This window comes from Adiantum capillus-veneris, chromosome 20, assembly GCF_014529385.1.
Source record: "Adiantum capillus-veneris isolate H3 chromosome 20, ASM1452938v2, whole genome shotgun sequence".
NCBI lineage: Eukaryota > Viridiplantae > Streptophyta > Polypodiopsida > Polypodiales > Pteridaceae > Adiantum > Adiantum capillus-veneris.
In genome coordinates, this window is record NC_140950.1 from 3,923,056 (window position 1) to 3,940,436 (window position 17,381).

The 17,381-nt window shown below is 41.3% G+C and overlaps 1 pseudogene; it reads left to right on the forward strand.

Annotated features, from left to right (window-relative positions):
- Positions 1 to 15,507: 15,507 nt before the first annotated feature.
- LOC147432021 (protein TIC 20-v, chloroplastic pseudogene) lies at positions 15,508 to 16,087 on the forward strand (annotated as a pseudogene).
- Positions 16,088 to 17,381: the final 1,294 nt, after the last annotated feature.

Here is a 17,381-nt window from a genome sequence, read left to right on the forward strand (position 1 = left end):
GGATTTGTTGACTTGCTTGGGGTGTGGGCGGCTCTCGACATTTCCTCAGGGGCAGATGCTGATGCTCCTGGACCTGTTGCTCTTTCTACTTCCTCTGGGAGAATACGTTGGTATTCTCGCCCGTATCTATCAACGAAAACTATGCCCTTCCCCGTAGCAGTTTCATAAGAGAATAAGTAAAGAACCTTGTCTTTGCTTAGTTCGTTTATGTATGGTTCTTTGCTGCGAAAGTAAGAGACAATACCCTCACTCTCATGTTTGTAGATTCCCACATTCTCGTTATAAGTTGGAATCCTGGTTGTTTTCTTATCATACATAAAAATAGCTCCGGGCCGATCAATGTTTGGTGGCGGTTCTTGAGTTTCTGAAACCATTTTCCCTTTTGCCACGTTATCTCCATATCTGTTGTAATCTTCAGGGTTACTAACTATTAAATAGTGGTTTTCCTTTTCATCTCAGAATCTATCTCCATCATCATACACTCGGATTATCTCCAATTTTTGTGTTGGCCTCTCTTCGATACAAATGCACTTGCGGCCTCGATAGTCAGAATAGACTAGGGCTCCTCTTGAGTTTGTTCCCTCTAAGATCACCGTGAGCCTGGAATCATTCAAAGGATTTTGGGAGGTGCTTCCTCCTCGCATAGGTCCATCATAGATGAAACCTCCTGGCTGTTGACTACCCATCATGAAGAAAGATTTGTCTGACGAAGTGTCAGTATCACTACCTTCCTCAATAATCGGTGCTAGCGGATCTAGCCTTGCCTGAGTTACACTCTCTTCAGTGGACACTAAGCTACCTTGGTCACCTGCCACCTTCTGGTCTCTAACAATGTATCTTCCTGATCTAAAATTCATCAAACTTATCAATGCAATTTATCACAATTCCAACCACTCACCTGGCAATGGGTCAGTCTCTGCACAACTTCTTACTTTGTTGCTGAATATACCTGTACACAAGCGTTTTAAGTTCGGCAATTGAATCAAAGAATTTATCTGCTAGAGGTTATCTTAGTAATGATTGGTATAACTGGAGAGTTAATCTCAACCACTACTGTATTTTATACATTGCTGATGTTCTGGATTAGGTTTGCTAATCTGAAACAGTACTTCCCTCAGATGTTTGTCAATTTACGCGAAAAAGTCTAAATTCAGTCCTTGCTTCATCAAATGGGCAAACAAGGTCCAAATTCACTTCTGAAAGAAGTTCTGGAACCCTTAAGCCAAATGGAACCTCACTGTCTAGGCCAGGTCAAATTTTCTCTGCAGTATGTCCCAATAGACATCCTACGCGTAGGATGTCTCCTGCTGTGTTTTGCCTGGATTTTTGCACTGTTGTTTCCCTTTGTTGTGCTGAGCTTACAGGTGATTTTACTTTTTGATTTGGACACCTATTAGCTAGTCAATGAGTCAGAAATCTGTTCCGACAGCCTGTTGATGGTATTGATCAGTCTAATCAACTCCAAATTGGACCAAAATTGACTAGGAGGCTTGCCTTAGGCTATATAACACCTTACAATGCTCAAAGTCAAATTCTGGCTTCATTTTCTTGCATTAGACATCCTACGCATAGGATGTCATTTTCTTCAGAATGGCTTTAAACTCAAGACTCAAGCTCCCCTTGAGTTGCTGATCACTTTGGTATACTCAGAATTCAGTTTGGAGTCCCAAATCCCTCAGAAGACATCCTACGCGTAGGATGTATTTTTGGCCTATTTGACCCGATTTATCCCACAGCTTCCCCTTGATGTCAGTATCCCAGTGGTATGCTTAGATTTTGATTTGGATGTCAAAAGTCCCAATCTTCAGCTGTTTTTGCTTTTTCAGTCAAAAGTACTAAAGTCCGTTTTAAACCCAATTTTCTTACCCAAATGAGGTGAAACCCCTTTCAGTCACTCAATATATCATGCAAGACATACTCATGCAACCAACTTATGGTTTTGGTCTCAAGTTAATGTTTTGGCACTATTTGGGTAGGATGTCTAGCAATTTCAGTCTATATGGCGTTATCCTGTCAAGATATGGCCAAATTTCCACTTTCCAGTTGAAATTAGGGTAAACCCTACCTTCTGAACACACTGGTCAACTCAAAATCCCAAAATTCCTCCCAAATTGGCCTGTAGACATCCTACGCGTAGGATGTCTATTGGCTTAAAATTAAAGTCTTTTCTGACAAGAATGCTCCTGATGCTCTGTAGATCTATCAGAAACACTCACAGTAACTTTTGGACTTCAATTAGGCTTTCAACCACACTTTTGCATCTTTTTGCGTCTTTTACAAACTTGTAATGATTCTACCAAGCAAGTGTACATGCATGAAATGCTCTAGATCTGAATCATGATGTCCTACTTACTCTACTCTTACCTATCATGAAGAAATGGTGATAATGGTGTTTTTGGTTGCTTTTTGGCCTCTCCAGACTCTCAAGCTCTCCTCTCACCGCTTCTACCACTCCAACTCCTACTCTAGAACTCGACTACTACCTAAAACTACCTAAGTCTACCTCCTCTACCTAAGTCGAAGGATCTAGGCCACACACGCTTCCTAGACTCCCTCTAAGACCTAGAGAGTCCTCCACCCTCTGATCCTATCTAAATGTAAAGCGAGACTCTTGGCTAGCCAAAAATCCCAATCCTCAAGGATTAGTCTCGGTCACCTACCTAAGGTTTTCGTCCCCGACAACGGCGCCAATGTTGGACGGGTACGCCACTCAGCACAGCAAGAACTCACCTAACAAGTAATGTCAGCTAAGGACGAAGCTCGACCCGCAGGCGCGTGGAAGCAAGCATAAGGTGTCAACCTACACTCGACCGACTCCTAACTAATTCCTACAGAGGTCTCTACCAATTGTCTAAGTCACAGCCTTCAAGAGTGCAAAAGAGGAAACTTCCTACAACGCTTGCTAGAGCCGAACACCCATCAAACACTTTCGAAACACCATAGAACTTGAAGGAGACTCTACTAATACCTATAGGCCACTCTCCCTAAGGTCTATGAACCAAAATCATGACCCAAAACACCCGGTGCAGAAACACGTAGGATGTCTGGCCGAAATCTGCAGGTCTTCGGTTCCAAAATTTGAAGTGTCTAATGTATAGTTCTACTCAATGTGAACGTGTGGATATGCTGCAATGCGCAATCAGATAACGTATGCTCACCCAAACAACCGATGAATCTCGTAGAAGGAGCTCCCAAAGCCGGACCGTATGCGCGCAATGTTGGTATCGGCGCGTAGCTCTAGTCGGGGGCAACACGCTGCACTTCTCCGCACTCGATTCTGACCACCGTAGCACACGTAGTGTCAAGACAAAGCTCACACTCTCTCTCTGGTACACAGTACGCTCACTCACAGACTTCAAACTTGTTTTAAAATGACAAAAGGTTTTTTCATTAAGGTCAAAAAGTGGTATATATACCTTACAACTTCTCAAACCCTAAAGTTCCAAAATCAACCATCTACTCAATCTAACTATCAAAACTGGGATACAATCTGGAAACTTCTGTAAGTCCCAATATTTACAAGGTGAAAAATCGGGTTTTCCTCAATGAATGAATAATTACAAAAATAATAGTCCGCCGAGTAGTTAGATGCCGTGGGGTGTGTCCAACTTCTAACAATTTCATACCATCATCATCAAAGTATGAATTCTCGTTACAGTCTCCATGCACTAATTCCTTGAACCCATTAGGTCTATCATTCACATTGATGCAATAACGCTCCATTAGATCTTTGTAGATCTTGGCCCCTTGATCATTGTCAAACAGATGTTACAATTGCTTGAGCTTCATCTTAGGTTTGACACTAGAAGTTCCAATAACCTTAGGTTTGGTCTTAAATCTCACATGGGTTAATCTTTTTTATATGATTTGGTAGGATTTTTTAGATGGCGTCTAATAGACTTCCTTCCAAGATGGTCTCTGACTGCTTAATTTCCCCTTGGTTTACAATCTCCTTAGTGGAGACGGTGCTAACCCTATCTCCTTGAATTGAACTTCTAAACTAAAATAAAACTTTTTTGACCTTAGAATCATGAAAATTTTGTAGCAAAAATCAAAAGCAAAATCCCAATATATACTTGAATTTTGAGATTCTGATTGCCTTCTTCCTGGGGTTACAGCTCATTTGAGAGCCTTGAATCCTAACCTAGTATGTAACCATTACGCAAGGGTTCTTAAGTTCCCTGCTATTTACCAAAAAAATTGGTCAGATTTAGAAATGTTTAACTCCACACTCAAAAACCTTATTGATAGTGGATGACACACTTTTAGGAATCCAATTTCAATTTTGAAAACTCCTATGGACCCCTTATGGCTAGTCCAACATGTGGTATTACACTTGTCTCTATCTAACAAAATTATTGTATTGTGATTTAACTTTTGTAAGCTTGTGGATTGATTTTTTTCAAGGTGGCTTCCCTATGTGTATAAACATTGATGCAGTTATCTATATTCTAATTTTCTTAGTTGACTAGGGTACATGTATAATGATCCATGTTCCTCAATAGCAAGATTTGAGATTCGATCAAATGTTTACTCTGCCTAACTTTGAAAGATCTCCACAAGTCATATCCCAATTTGACTTGTAGTTGGTAGGTCAGATGCAGAGCTCTATGTCTACAATGTGATTTTTAACTTTCTATTGGATTTTGGCTCTTTACCCTTTCTTTTTTGTTTTCTTTGTTGGTGAAACCCCGTAATTCTACATCATTATGCTAGCAATGTTCAGTGGGTCCAAAACCCTCAAAGGTACATGAATCGCAATTCAATCCCTATAGAATTTGGACACCAAATTGTGTCAGCAGCCTACAGGTGTTGTTTGTAAGCTATTTCTCTACCTTGTGCTTAGTTTGACTTGTAGTTGGTAGGTCAAATGCAGAGCTCTATGTCTACAATGTGATTTTTAACTTTCTGTTGGATTTTGGCTCTTTACCCTTTCTTTTTTGTTTTCTTTGTTGGTGAAACCCCGTAATTCTACATCATTATGCTAGCAATGTGCAGTGGGTCCAAAACCCTCAAAGGTACATGAATCGCAATTCAATCCCTATAGAATTTGGACACCAAATTCTGTCAGCAGCCTACAGGTGTTGTTTGTAAGCTATTTCTCTACCTTGTGCTTAGTTTGGATCCCAATTTCCATTTCCCCTATGTGTTTTGCTTTTTTCTTTTAACAATTTTGTCAATCTCCTTGTTTTGATGGGATTTTGGAGCTCAAAAGGCTAGTTTTGGTCCTGTTAAACCCTTGTGTTTCAATGTACAATCTGGTTATTTCTTTTTGGTATGAGGAACATGAATTGTGATTTGTGTTCCTTAATAGTTTGTACTCAGATTTTCTAATTTTGTTTTGTAAGGTCTTTGGAAGCTATATTAGGTGATTTATTATAATTTGGTCACTTTTGCCCTATGTACCAACACTTCCTCATATTTCAAAGAGTTATGATATTTGTGGACCAAATATGGTTTTTTGAAGTTTTTCCCTGACTTGTATAGGCCAAAGTGATGGTTTTTTTACTTAGTTAACCTACTCCTATGAACTGGAAATGACAGTGTGCAACAAAAGAAACAAGAGGAGAAAATTTTGCTAATGGGGGTGGTATGTAGAACACTCTAAAATCAGTGAGTAAAATGGATATTGAAATGCTTTAAAGTCACTCAATCACAAGACTCTTTGCTACCAAATGGCAACTCTAGACCATCCTTGACCTCTAGATCCAAGTGAAAAAACCTTGTTTTGTCACTATGTTGCTAATGTAAAATGGGGTGGTTTAAGGTGGTTCCTTTAGAGAAAGAAAATATGGCCACAAGGTCACTCAACCATCATATGATTGAATCCATGAAAATGGTCCCAATGTTGGTGGATCATCATGATGGACATTTATAGAATAGCTATCTGGCATTAACACACTCTATGTCAATACTTAGGGAAGCAATCAGATGGGACACAAAGATGCAATGAGTTTGTCATAACCAATAGGTTATTGTGACTAGAGAGAAGAACTAGAGTGAAATCATGGAATCAACTCAAATAGTCTGCGACTAACACATGCACAATCCTAGCTCCTACCAACAAATTGATGGTTTTCTCATCCAAATGAGCTTTGAACGCCACAAAACTCTAGGAGACTATATACAAAGACTAATAGAATCTGTATGGACCTTGTAAACTCATTTTCAAGAGGTACATAAATCATGATTCATGGATTTTAAGGTGTGAAACACATGAACGGATGTGGCTTGATAAAATCAATTAGGCCCTAGGTCTAGTCTCCCATTAAAAAAAAAAAGCAATTACACTTGATTTTAGCATCAAAACAGTGATTCTATGATCACACAACATAGTCATGAATTTAAACAAAATTGATAATGTACATACTTAAATGAAAGAGCAAGAGGAGAGAAACAATATGTAATATTTGGAACTTGATTCTAATTACCGTTGAAGGAGATATGTTGATTACAAGATTTCACAAAGTATCCCTCTTCTCATATAGCACCATCTTCTCCAAAATACCTTCTCTTCTCTTTTACAAATTGTTCTTTATACCTAGAGTTACTCAAAAATAGATCTAGGTTATATTCCCATAGAATCTCGGGCGGGGGGGGGGGGGCACCTCTTAGACAGGTAAGTTACCACGTGAGTTCAAATGAATGAGTTTTCTTAATGTGAAAATTTCAAAAACTTTCAACAAGATTATATTAACAAACGAGATTTTTAAGTGATTTTAGAGGAAAACCCATAAATTTTTGAAGAAGAAAGGGGTCATTTTATTACCTTAAGCATGTAAGTAAAGGGGTTTTTTTAATACCCTTTGAACGCGTGTTATATGATTACTTTCTTAAAGGTGCACCCTTCGAGTATGGAATACAACTCCACAAAATGAGATTGGATTTTATAGATTACAAATTTGAAATAGGCTTTGGCAATTTTGATATAACAATGTGATTTTTACAAGTGATATTGATTGAGAAGGGGTATATGTGGAGGCATCTCCAAACATCCAATAGTAATGCAGGAGATAAGGAGAGACACTCTTTTCCATAACATGACAAAGGGACAATGTGTAAGAGACTACAAAATTACACACAAATGTGTGTATATATGTATCTAGAGAGAGAGAAAGGGGGGGGGGGGGGGGGGGGGGGGGTGTGGTGGTTGGAGCAACAAATAATTCAGGAGTACTCTTTGCCTTTCCACTAGTTTAAGTCCCACCACCACATCTTTTGTTGTGGTATCTAGGTGCATCCTTTTTTTGGAAGGATTTCCAAGAGTTAACCTCTCATGTGTTGAGTTTATTGCATAGCATGTACACCAATAGCTGCTTGTATTCCTTTGCCTTAACCATGCCAATTACTATTGAATCTAGAATTCTTTTCCAATTATAACTTCCTTTCATTTATTATGCCATTTATTGCCAATTACTTTACTTTGTGCATTCATGTCAATTACTGCATCACACCTAGCATATAGACCATACACCACAGGTGTGGGTGCGATATCGCCATCAAGAAAAGACCCTAGAGAGCAACATGACCAAGCCAATAGCACATTGTGGTGTGGAAGGATGGGGTAAAGTTACCATGGGACCTTGGAGGGCCTGTGAAACTATTGACTATGTGGAGAGAGTGTAGTGATGGCATTCCAAGGTGAAGATGACAAGTGAGTTGTGCTAGCAACATGAATGATTCAAATGCCCTTCATATTGTATCCAAGTGTCTAATAAGCCTCTACAAGAGAAGTAGTTCTTCTTTTTCTTATTCTTCTTTAGCTCTCTCCACACCTAGAATGGGAGGCTCTAAGCCAGCAACAACTAATGGTTTATGTGAGAAAAATAATCTTGGGCAAGGCCTAGGCAAGGGGCTATGTGCCCACAATGGTCCTTATGGCAAGGTCTATATAGAGAGTGGTTGTTGGGAGGATATTCCTATGCCATATCCCTAGGTCTTACATTGGTATTGGAGCTCATGGGTCTCTCTCTCTCTCTCTCTCTCTCTCTCTCTCTCTCTCTCTCTCCCCCCCCCCCCCCCCCCCCCCCCCCCCCCCCCCCCTCTCTTAGAGCAAGGGTTGCGGAGAGAGGAAAGGGGACCAAGAGGGTGCCATGCACAAGAAGGCCATGCAAGGCATGCATGAAACCTAGGGGACTCAAGGAGATGGCCGCAAGAAGTAGCCCCTGACAAGACAAAGTGGGGAAGATAACCACACAAAAAGGGGCTATACAGAGGGAGCTTGCCATGGACGAGCTAAACTACTTGCCATGGCACCGAAAGCATTTGCTTTGGCATCATGGTCTCTCTCTCTCTCTCTCTCTCTCTCTCTCTCTCTCTCTCTCTCTCTCTCTCTCTCTCTCTCCCCCTTTTCTTTTTTTTATCATATCTTCTTGATGGGCCCTTAGTCCTTAACTAATATATATCAACCATCCTCACTTTGAAGGAATTGTTGTAATGTTTTGCTTCGGTCCCATGGGTCATATTTGACCTCCGTGGACAATAAGTCAATCTCTCTCTCTCTCTCTCTCTCTCTCTCTCTCTCTCTCTCTTCTCTCTCTCTCTCTCTTAGAGCAAGGGTTGCGGAGAGAGGAAAGGGGACCAAGAGGGTGCCATGCACAAGAAGGCCATGCATGGCATGCATGAAACCTAGGGGACTCAAGGAGATGGCTGCAAGAAGTAGCCCCTGACAAGACAAATTGGGGAAGGTAACCACAGAAAAAGGGGCTACACAAAGGGAGCTTGCCATGGATGAGCTAAACTACTTGCCATGGCACCGAAAGCATTTTCTTTGGCATCATGGTCTCTCTCTCTCTCTCTCTCTCTCTCTCTCTCTCTCTCTCTCTCTCTCTCTCTCTCTCTCTCTCTCTCTCTCTCTTTTATTTTTGTTATCATATCCTCTTGTCAACCATCCTCATTTTGAAGGAATTGTTGTAATGTTTTGCTTCGGTCCCATGGGTCATATTTGACCTTCGTGGACAATAACTCTCTCTCTCTCTCTCTCTCTCTCTCTCTCTCTCTCTCTCTCTCTCTCTCTCTCTCTCTCTCTCATTTTCTGAGAGATCTACATGGTTTCAAGCTTGTTTTTGAGCATGGGTGTCTCTTTGGGGTTGTTAAGTGGTCATCCCTTTAAAGGGGCCTTTCCACCCAAAGGAAGAAAGCATGCAAGTCTTGTGAATGGTCAAGAAAGCCTTGCAAAGCTGGAAAATTCATGGCAATGGGATGAAATTCAAATCTCAATAAAAATCAAGGTGAAGGTAGGAAGCAAGCCTTGTGTGCATGAAGCTAAGTCAAGCAAGCTTCTGCATGACATCCAAGCAATTTTGGCTTGCAAAGGATTTCAAGGAACACGCTTCACAAGTTTTGAGGGCTCCTATAATTTTGCCTCCAAATTTTCACTTGAATGGTACTTTACCTGCACGGCATGTATTTCACTACATATTTAATTCAACAACCTAAATAATTATTTATGCTCAAAACATCATGGACCAAAAGTTCCTAGGTTGTTACAATGGCTCAACCTGCGGACACATGTCCTATGGTGATAATATAAGATTGATGGTGTTTATGTGGTGCTTTTCTTAAGGGGTTAAGAGGAGTAGCAACTAGGGCTTGAAGTGCCAAAGTACACATTAAAATTTTACACCTGGAAGTTGTTAGAATGTCTGACAATAGTAAAGAGACTGAAATTAATGTTGATAGCTTTGATTTGCTAATAAACAGGCTACTAAATTATGCCCCTATGCTTGTTAATTACCTTGTTTATAGGATTTAACAAGCCATGGAAAATCCATCCCTCCAAAGTGAAGTGCAACGGTAGCTGCGTGCTCATGGGATTCTCCAAACTCCCCACGAAGAAGAAGAGTATCTAGGAAGCCTCCTTGTGAGACTTCCAAAAGTGGCCTCTCTCCGATAAGGAAAGAAGAAGAGGATCCGTATGAAGGGCTCAAAAATCTATTACTTGATGATGTATCTCCTTCCCAAAGGAGAACTTAAGTTTCAATGGTAGAGCCCCCACTGAAGGAACGAGAAAGAAGTGAGTCTCCTACGAGTGTTACCATGCACCGAGCGATTTTTTCCGAGCAAGGACAAACCCGAGCAACTGTTTGTACACGATATAGTAAATTTTATCATCAACATAATACTTATTGTCTGTTATATATTCATGCACCACAACAAAAAGGTTTATCAATGGATAGACTACCTCCTAAATTCCAAAAGATTAAAGTTTACTTTTAAGAAAATAAACACAATATTTGAAAATATTATCTTCTCTCTTAGGCTCGCTTGGGCTTCACATGTTTTAAGCATAAAGTAAGATTAACAGACCAATAAGAAGTCTAGCCTTGTACTTAATGCTCAAGTCATCGTAAGTTTCTGTTTGTAAGGTCATTTGTAGTGCTCCTGTGTCTAGTATGTTGGTTCTTGATTTTCATTTATACTTGAGAGCATGTGAATCCTTCCTCATCTTAGACGCATCAATTTGATAGAAATTTATCGCACCTCATTAGTGCATTTATACATCAATCATCTTTTCCATGTCGTCTTGCCCTATCTATACTACAAGACTGTGATCTTCATTCAAAGACACCCTTCTTACACGACACATTGCCGGCAAACACCATTAATTATGAAAGACTTCTTTTGTTACAATAAAATCATGTTTTTCCTTAATTGACCAATATAGGACTTTTTTAATCAATTTACAAAAATAACAACCAAAATTTATAGAGTTCTATGCCTAAAATTTTATAGAAAGGCATCCTCATAACTGGGGGGAAAAATTAGTTGTAAATAAATAAAATAATTAGGATCTTTTTACCGTACAATGTGAGAACCTCAAAGCTTAGGGGTGTGAGTCTTCATATGAAGAGCTTCTTTCCCAAAAGATTGAAGATGCTACTCCTTTCTATTGTGAATCATTGTTTGAAAAAGTATGGCAAATGTCAGATATCAGGAAGGCCATAACATTCACCACTCAATAAACAAGCACATTATAATTGGAATATGCTTTACATCCTTGCTCATCTGGAATATTCATGTCACCACCAATTATAAGAGGCAAATTCTGCTCCAATCAATGAAGATAAAAGCCATGCCCTACTCTAAAAGGTAGTATTAGGGCCTTCTTCACATCTGGAACAATAGTTTCAACAAGAGGGGAAGTCGTTGTAGTGACTTTGCATACATTTTTTTTGCGACAAAATGCAATCATTTTTGAGCTTGTGTCTACTCAAGATAAGGTTGTATGAAAATCTTATTAGCTAGATGAGGGAAAGAGCTGCATCGTATTGACAACGCATTGTTTTGCAATTGATCATGTCCGTCCACTAGAAAGAACGACGCTAAATGAGAGAAGATGCTTAGATCTCTCTCTCTCTCTCTCTCTCTCTAAAAAATGAGAAACAATATCACTATCACGGGCACATTAATTAGCGATCGATTTTCAACAAAAATGCCATAGAAAACTAGTCTTTAGTGTATTTTTAAAGCACAAAAAATAAAAATTCTCGGTTAGTTTTTAGGGTCGCCTTGAAGGAAACCAGCTAGATTTGGCAGATTAAAGTGTTAAACCCTCAAAAAATCCTAAATTTTATTTGGAGATTTTCAATGCTCTCCTTTTTTCCATTGATTCTTAGGTGCTTGGGAAAAATGTGTCTCAGCTTAATATCGTACCCTTTTCAATTTAAAAAATGCTAGTATGTCCCAACAAATTTTGGAAAAAAAAAGTACGGCACAAATCCCTAGAGATGCCTGCTACAAAGACAAAGGACAAGACTGACAAAAGGAAGGGCATAGAGTCATCTACTATAGCACGCTGGCACGAGCAATAGCGTGGGGTCAATGACACACAGTCATTAACAACAGCGTAGCAAGGCAGGTTTTGGGGGGCCTTGGTTATATTTTTTTATTAATGCGTTGCACTATGCCACGCAGCACTATGAAGCCTCCTATGTTGTTAGTGCAGAGTATTGGAAGATGCGCGTGTGAAGCAGCAAGAGTTCGAGTCCAACTTGCTAAGTTTTTGGTTGGGGGACTATTTCGCGACCTACCTTGGCCAGAAGTCGACGCAGGCAAGCTAAGAGAGAGAGAGAGAGAGAGAGAGAGAGAGAGAGAGAGAGAGAGAGAGAGAGAGAGAGAGAGAGAGAGAGAGAGAGAGAGAGAGATAGATAGTTCTATTATCGTCCTGGGAGGTCAAATATGACCTATGGGACCAAATGAACATGTCACGTGGTGTGAGTGGAGTTCATAAGTGACTCTCGATGCTCAAAAATGGCTGAAATGAGCGTCGCAATAGAGAGTCCACATCGTGGTTGGGAGAGGAAGGTATGTAGGGAGAGATCATGGCTGAATATATGGGGAAAAGAGGACCTAATGTGGTCAAAAGCTGAGCACTCAAGTAGTGTGTGGTGCTCACTCTCTCGCACTTGACGAGGGCATAAGGTGCAAAGTCGATGACACTCCTCGCCAGTGCCCCAACGTCCTGTCTCGCAGCGTAGAGAATGGGAGCTAAGACGAATGGAGGCAATGGTGCGGATCGCACTCAACGGGATGGGCTCAAGGATGTAGGAATGGGTTCGGTTACCTCGTTCCGAGAAGAAGAGAGATTTGTAGTTTGGGGCAACGTGTGTGGTGTAATGGCTGAAGCGAGAACCTCTGGATTTCTCCCAAGCCGTGATACATTGGCGTTGTAAGAAGGCCTCATTAACTTGGGAGTCGATCAACGCATCCTTGACCAAGTGACATGCATCCCATCTTCCAAACCATTTCTTGATATCAAGCATCCACCCCGAACTTAGTATTTTGCTCTTGCATGTCTTTTGAACCATTTGACTTGCTTCATATGCGATTCTAGGAAGTCGATGCAAAGGGCTACGTTGTGTCTTACGCATGTACTCCACAACCCTTTGCATGCCCAAGACCTCAATGGGAAGCAATCCGGACTCAAGAAGTAAGAGCATGTAGGGTGTTTGTGTCTTGACTTGGAGAAAGTTGGTGAGAAAATGCTTTTGGACATTCTTAAACTCTTTCCAAGTAGACTTCCCGATGCTTCCACCCCACACCTCCACTCCATAAAGAAGCACCGGTGTCACCAATGTGTCAAAGAGGTACTTTTTGAGAGCCCAATACTTGATCTCTCCTGCATTGCACATGTTCTCAAATGCATAATAGGCCCTCTTTCCGGCTTCCAAGCGACGCATTGCACAATCCTTCCATTTATGATTGGATGGAACCTCAAGGCCAAGGTACTTGAAGTGATCTACCACTTCAAGTTTCTCATTGTTATATACAATGCATGGATTTTCATCATTGAGGGTCTTTACAAGCATAACCTTGGTTTTGGATCCATTCTTCACGATCAGCCCGCTATGTAGGCAAAAGCGTTCCAAGACACTCAAAATCTTTTGTGCATCTTCTAAGGTATGTGCCAAGAGCACTACATCATCGGCATAAAGCAAAAGCATGATCACCGCATTTCCAATCTTAACCTCTTCTATGCCTTCTTGCTGCATAAAGTCAAGAACCATGCATTCCAATTCATCAATGAGTAGCCCAAAGAGGGTTGGGGAAAGTGCGCATCCTTGTTTGACACCAATAGTGCTTGCAAAAAATTCTGAGATTCCATCTCCCATACGTAATCAACATATCACTTTTTGGTAGATGCGAAAGACTGCATGCATAAATTCTCTCGGCACTTGAAGGCTTTGCATACGTCTCCAAAGATTTCCTCGCGGTACCATGTCAAAAGCTTTCTTGAAATCCACAAAGCAACAATACAACTTTTTTCCTTTCAATCGAGACGCTTCCATAAGAACTCGAAGAGTGACAAGGTGATCAATAGTGCTATGATGCTTTCAAAAACCTGCTTGGCCAAGTGCACGTTTTCCATTCTTTTCAGCCCATTCACTTATCTTCATCTCCATGATACATCCAAATAACTTTGCCATTAAAGAACCAACCATTATAGTGCGATAGTTGTTCACATTGTTTACATCTCCTCCTTTGTGCAAAGGTTTGATCCAATTTGCACTCCAATCATGAGGCATGCCATACTAAAGTGCAAGGTTAAACATAACGCATATCCAATATCGTGTTTTCTTGCTTGTCCATTTAATCATTTCAGCCTTGACACCTTGAAGGTCACCTGCCTTGCGAGTAGCAAGTTTCTCAAGCGCGCGGCATACATCTTCAATGGTAAAGAAGGGAGACATAAACGGAAGGGAGCTACAACACTCCATCTTATCAACATTGGGTTGCTCATAGAGATTCTTACAATGCATATACATATCCTCAAGAGTCAAGTCACCAAAGCTCTCAACTCTCTTGCCTTTTAGATTTTGCCAAAACTTGCCACATGCATGCGCTTTCTCTTGTGCTAAAAGAAGTTGTTTTTCGACTTCCCACCTTCTCCTCTTCTTTTGAACAAGTGCTTTGTATGTGTGTGAACATTCCAAGTAAACTTCCTTGTCTTTGATTGCATCCAATCTTAGCAAGTGTTTTCGGGCTTGACTACATTCCATGTCAAACCATTTCTTCTTGGTGCTACCCTTCTTAGACCTTTTGCAAGACATGTGTTTCACCGAAAAGCATTCCTTCGCACAAGAGAAAATTACTTCTTTGAAAACTTTCCACTTGCATTCTGATGTTGGGCTCTCTTGATACTCTATCATGCTTAACATTTGGTCCACCATATCAGCATATATAAGTGCTCGTTTGAAGTCTAGACGTAGGTACAAATGATTCACATCATGATTGGAGGCTACATGCTCGGGCCGTTTACCACACTTGAGGTCAATACATAACATCCTATGATCCGATTCCGGATTCCATTCACCAAGTGTAAAGCTTTGTATGCATTCTAGAGTGTCTTCCGAGAGAGAGAGAGAGAGAGAGAGAGAGAGAGAGAGAGAGAGAGAGAGAGGTGCTCGCCTCTTGTCTCTTACCAAGCCATTGTAGCTTAAGCTTGAGCTCGCCAACCCACTTCGGCTAGTATGCGGGCAGAAGTAGACGCAGGCAAGCTGAGAGAGAGAGAGAGAGAGAGAGAGAGAGAGAGTTGTGGTTTAAAAGCCTGTGGAGCCATCGCCCACCGCCTCTGAAAGCAACTGCAATAGCCAAAGAGAAGGGCGGTTTCGACTTCGGAGACGATTCGGCGTATGCCACCTGCCTCAAAATCCTCCCGATAATAGGATATAGAGAGAGTCCTACGTCAAGAAGATATGCCTTAAATACACACACACACACATACGCCTGACGAAAAACATGGGGAAATCTGAGGTGAGTCCAGCATGTGGTAATTCTAGAGAGAATATCAAGGGAAGGGGGGCCTTGCTCAAACTCTGGTAAGTCTGGAGATCGTACATTTTCTTTTGCCTAATGGGTGTCTGCCACAGAAAGAGGACACATGCCTCGTCCCCTCACCCTACCTCCGCCTCCTCTGAACCCAACCTCTCTCAGTTTTTTTTTTTTTAACGGAGAGAGAGAGAGAGAGAGAGAGAGAGAGAGAGAGAGAGAGAGAGAGAGAGAGCGATGGCATACATTGTGCGTTGTGAGGGCGTCCTCAGCATCCTCGTCCATCGCTCCCTTGCTACCTTCCCTCCAGTCAACTTTCTCACAACAGTCAAGAAGGAAATTAAGCTCCGCTTCTCATTGGGGTAGCAAGAGCAGGCCTTTGCGTCTAACAGTGCATGCAGAAGGGCGGCGTGGGGATGGCATAACTACAGCAGAAAGGATTCTTTCTGCTTCTGCATACCTTCTCCCTTTCCTGGATGGTGTACAATATGGACGGTATTTTCTCACATAGTTCCCCCAAGCCCAGGTAGCCTTTAGACCTCTCTACCCGCTCCTGCGTGTTTACTCCAGCACCCCTTTTTCAAGTGTTGCAGTTTTCTTTGGCCTCTATTTCCTGGTCGTCCGGAATCCAAACTTCAATCGCTATGTACGCTACAACACCATGCAAGCTGTCATGTTGGATATACTTCTCATTCTCTCGAGCCTTATAGAAGGCATTTATCATCCACAGAGCGGTGTTGGCTTGGAGATTCTGGTGGTGTTTTACAATACTGTTTTCTTTTCTGGATGTGTGGAGCATCTGATTGTGGAGACATAATCAAAGAGAAATGCGTTTTGGAAAGATCCGTAGAAGACGAGGCTTATCTCCCAGAACCTTTCCCGGAACATTTATTGAGCCATTCGGATGGACTCAAATATTGTCAACCTTGGACGTATGTGTTAACGAGTGCACACCTACGAAATTTTGTGACGAAGAAGGATACAACCTAGTAATGTTGCAAATGGCTAGCGTCATCCTTGAGTCGGGATCGGAGAGCGAGGAACAAGAAGAACCACCACGTGAGACCGAGTGTAAAAGAATAATTGATGAGATATCTGTAGTGAACAATTGGAATCGAACAGAGGAGGAATTCACAGATTCACTAAGCAGTGACCTTCCATCACTGGATCATGAAATCCAACTGATAGATGCTGATGATGAGATATCAAGTGCATCAAAGATGAATAGGAAATACAGGTTGAGATAGGACAGGTTTTACGAGTTTCCTAACCAAAAACCTAGTCAACAAGAGCGGTATAAATCCAAGAGAACAAGAAAATCAAGGGCGAATAAGCATAATCCAATGCCTCTTGTCAATGACAGAACGGGATATCTAAAGCTTGTCAAAGCTGATGATTGTGTCAAAGATGAGGTCACTGGCCGGTTTATCGAAACTAAACCGTGGAAAAACAACAAGAAGAACAGACGCGAAAAGCGAACGACTAAGTTGCATAAAGGTGGGAAAACAGGGTCTGGAATGACCGAAACAGAGAGGAAAACGGAGTACAATAAGCTCAAGCGAACCCTCAGAGACATATGGACGACTGACTTTGAAACAAATGAGGACACGAGTTTTGACAAGATGGATGCACCGTCCCATTATAAGAAGTCTACCGTAAAAGATAGGAAAATCATAGTGCAACAACCAATGAGGGAATTGAAGGAGCCGGGTACACCGTACGACGGTCCTGAAAAAGCCAAACGAATAGATCTAGCGGAGCCAGGAGAAGATCCGAAAACTTCATATATTGCCACGGATCTTACTGAAGAAGAGGAAAAGCTTTTGGTATCTACTCTTAAACAGTATAGAGATGTGTTTGCATGGTCATACAAAGATCTTAAGGGGGTGGATCCAAGTATCTGTCAACACACAATAACCCTTAAGAATGACGCCAAACCCAGCAGACAACGTCCCTATACTTACAATGAAACGTTTGCAAAAAAGATCAAGGAGGAGATAGATAAACTTAAAGAGGCAGAGTTTATTTATGAAATTGAGCACACCGATTGGGTTTCACCGATTGTGGTGGTCCCGAAGAAAAATGGAAAGTTAAGAGTGTGCGTCTGGAAA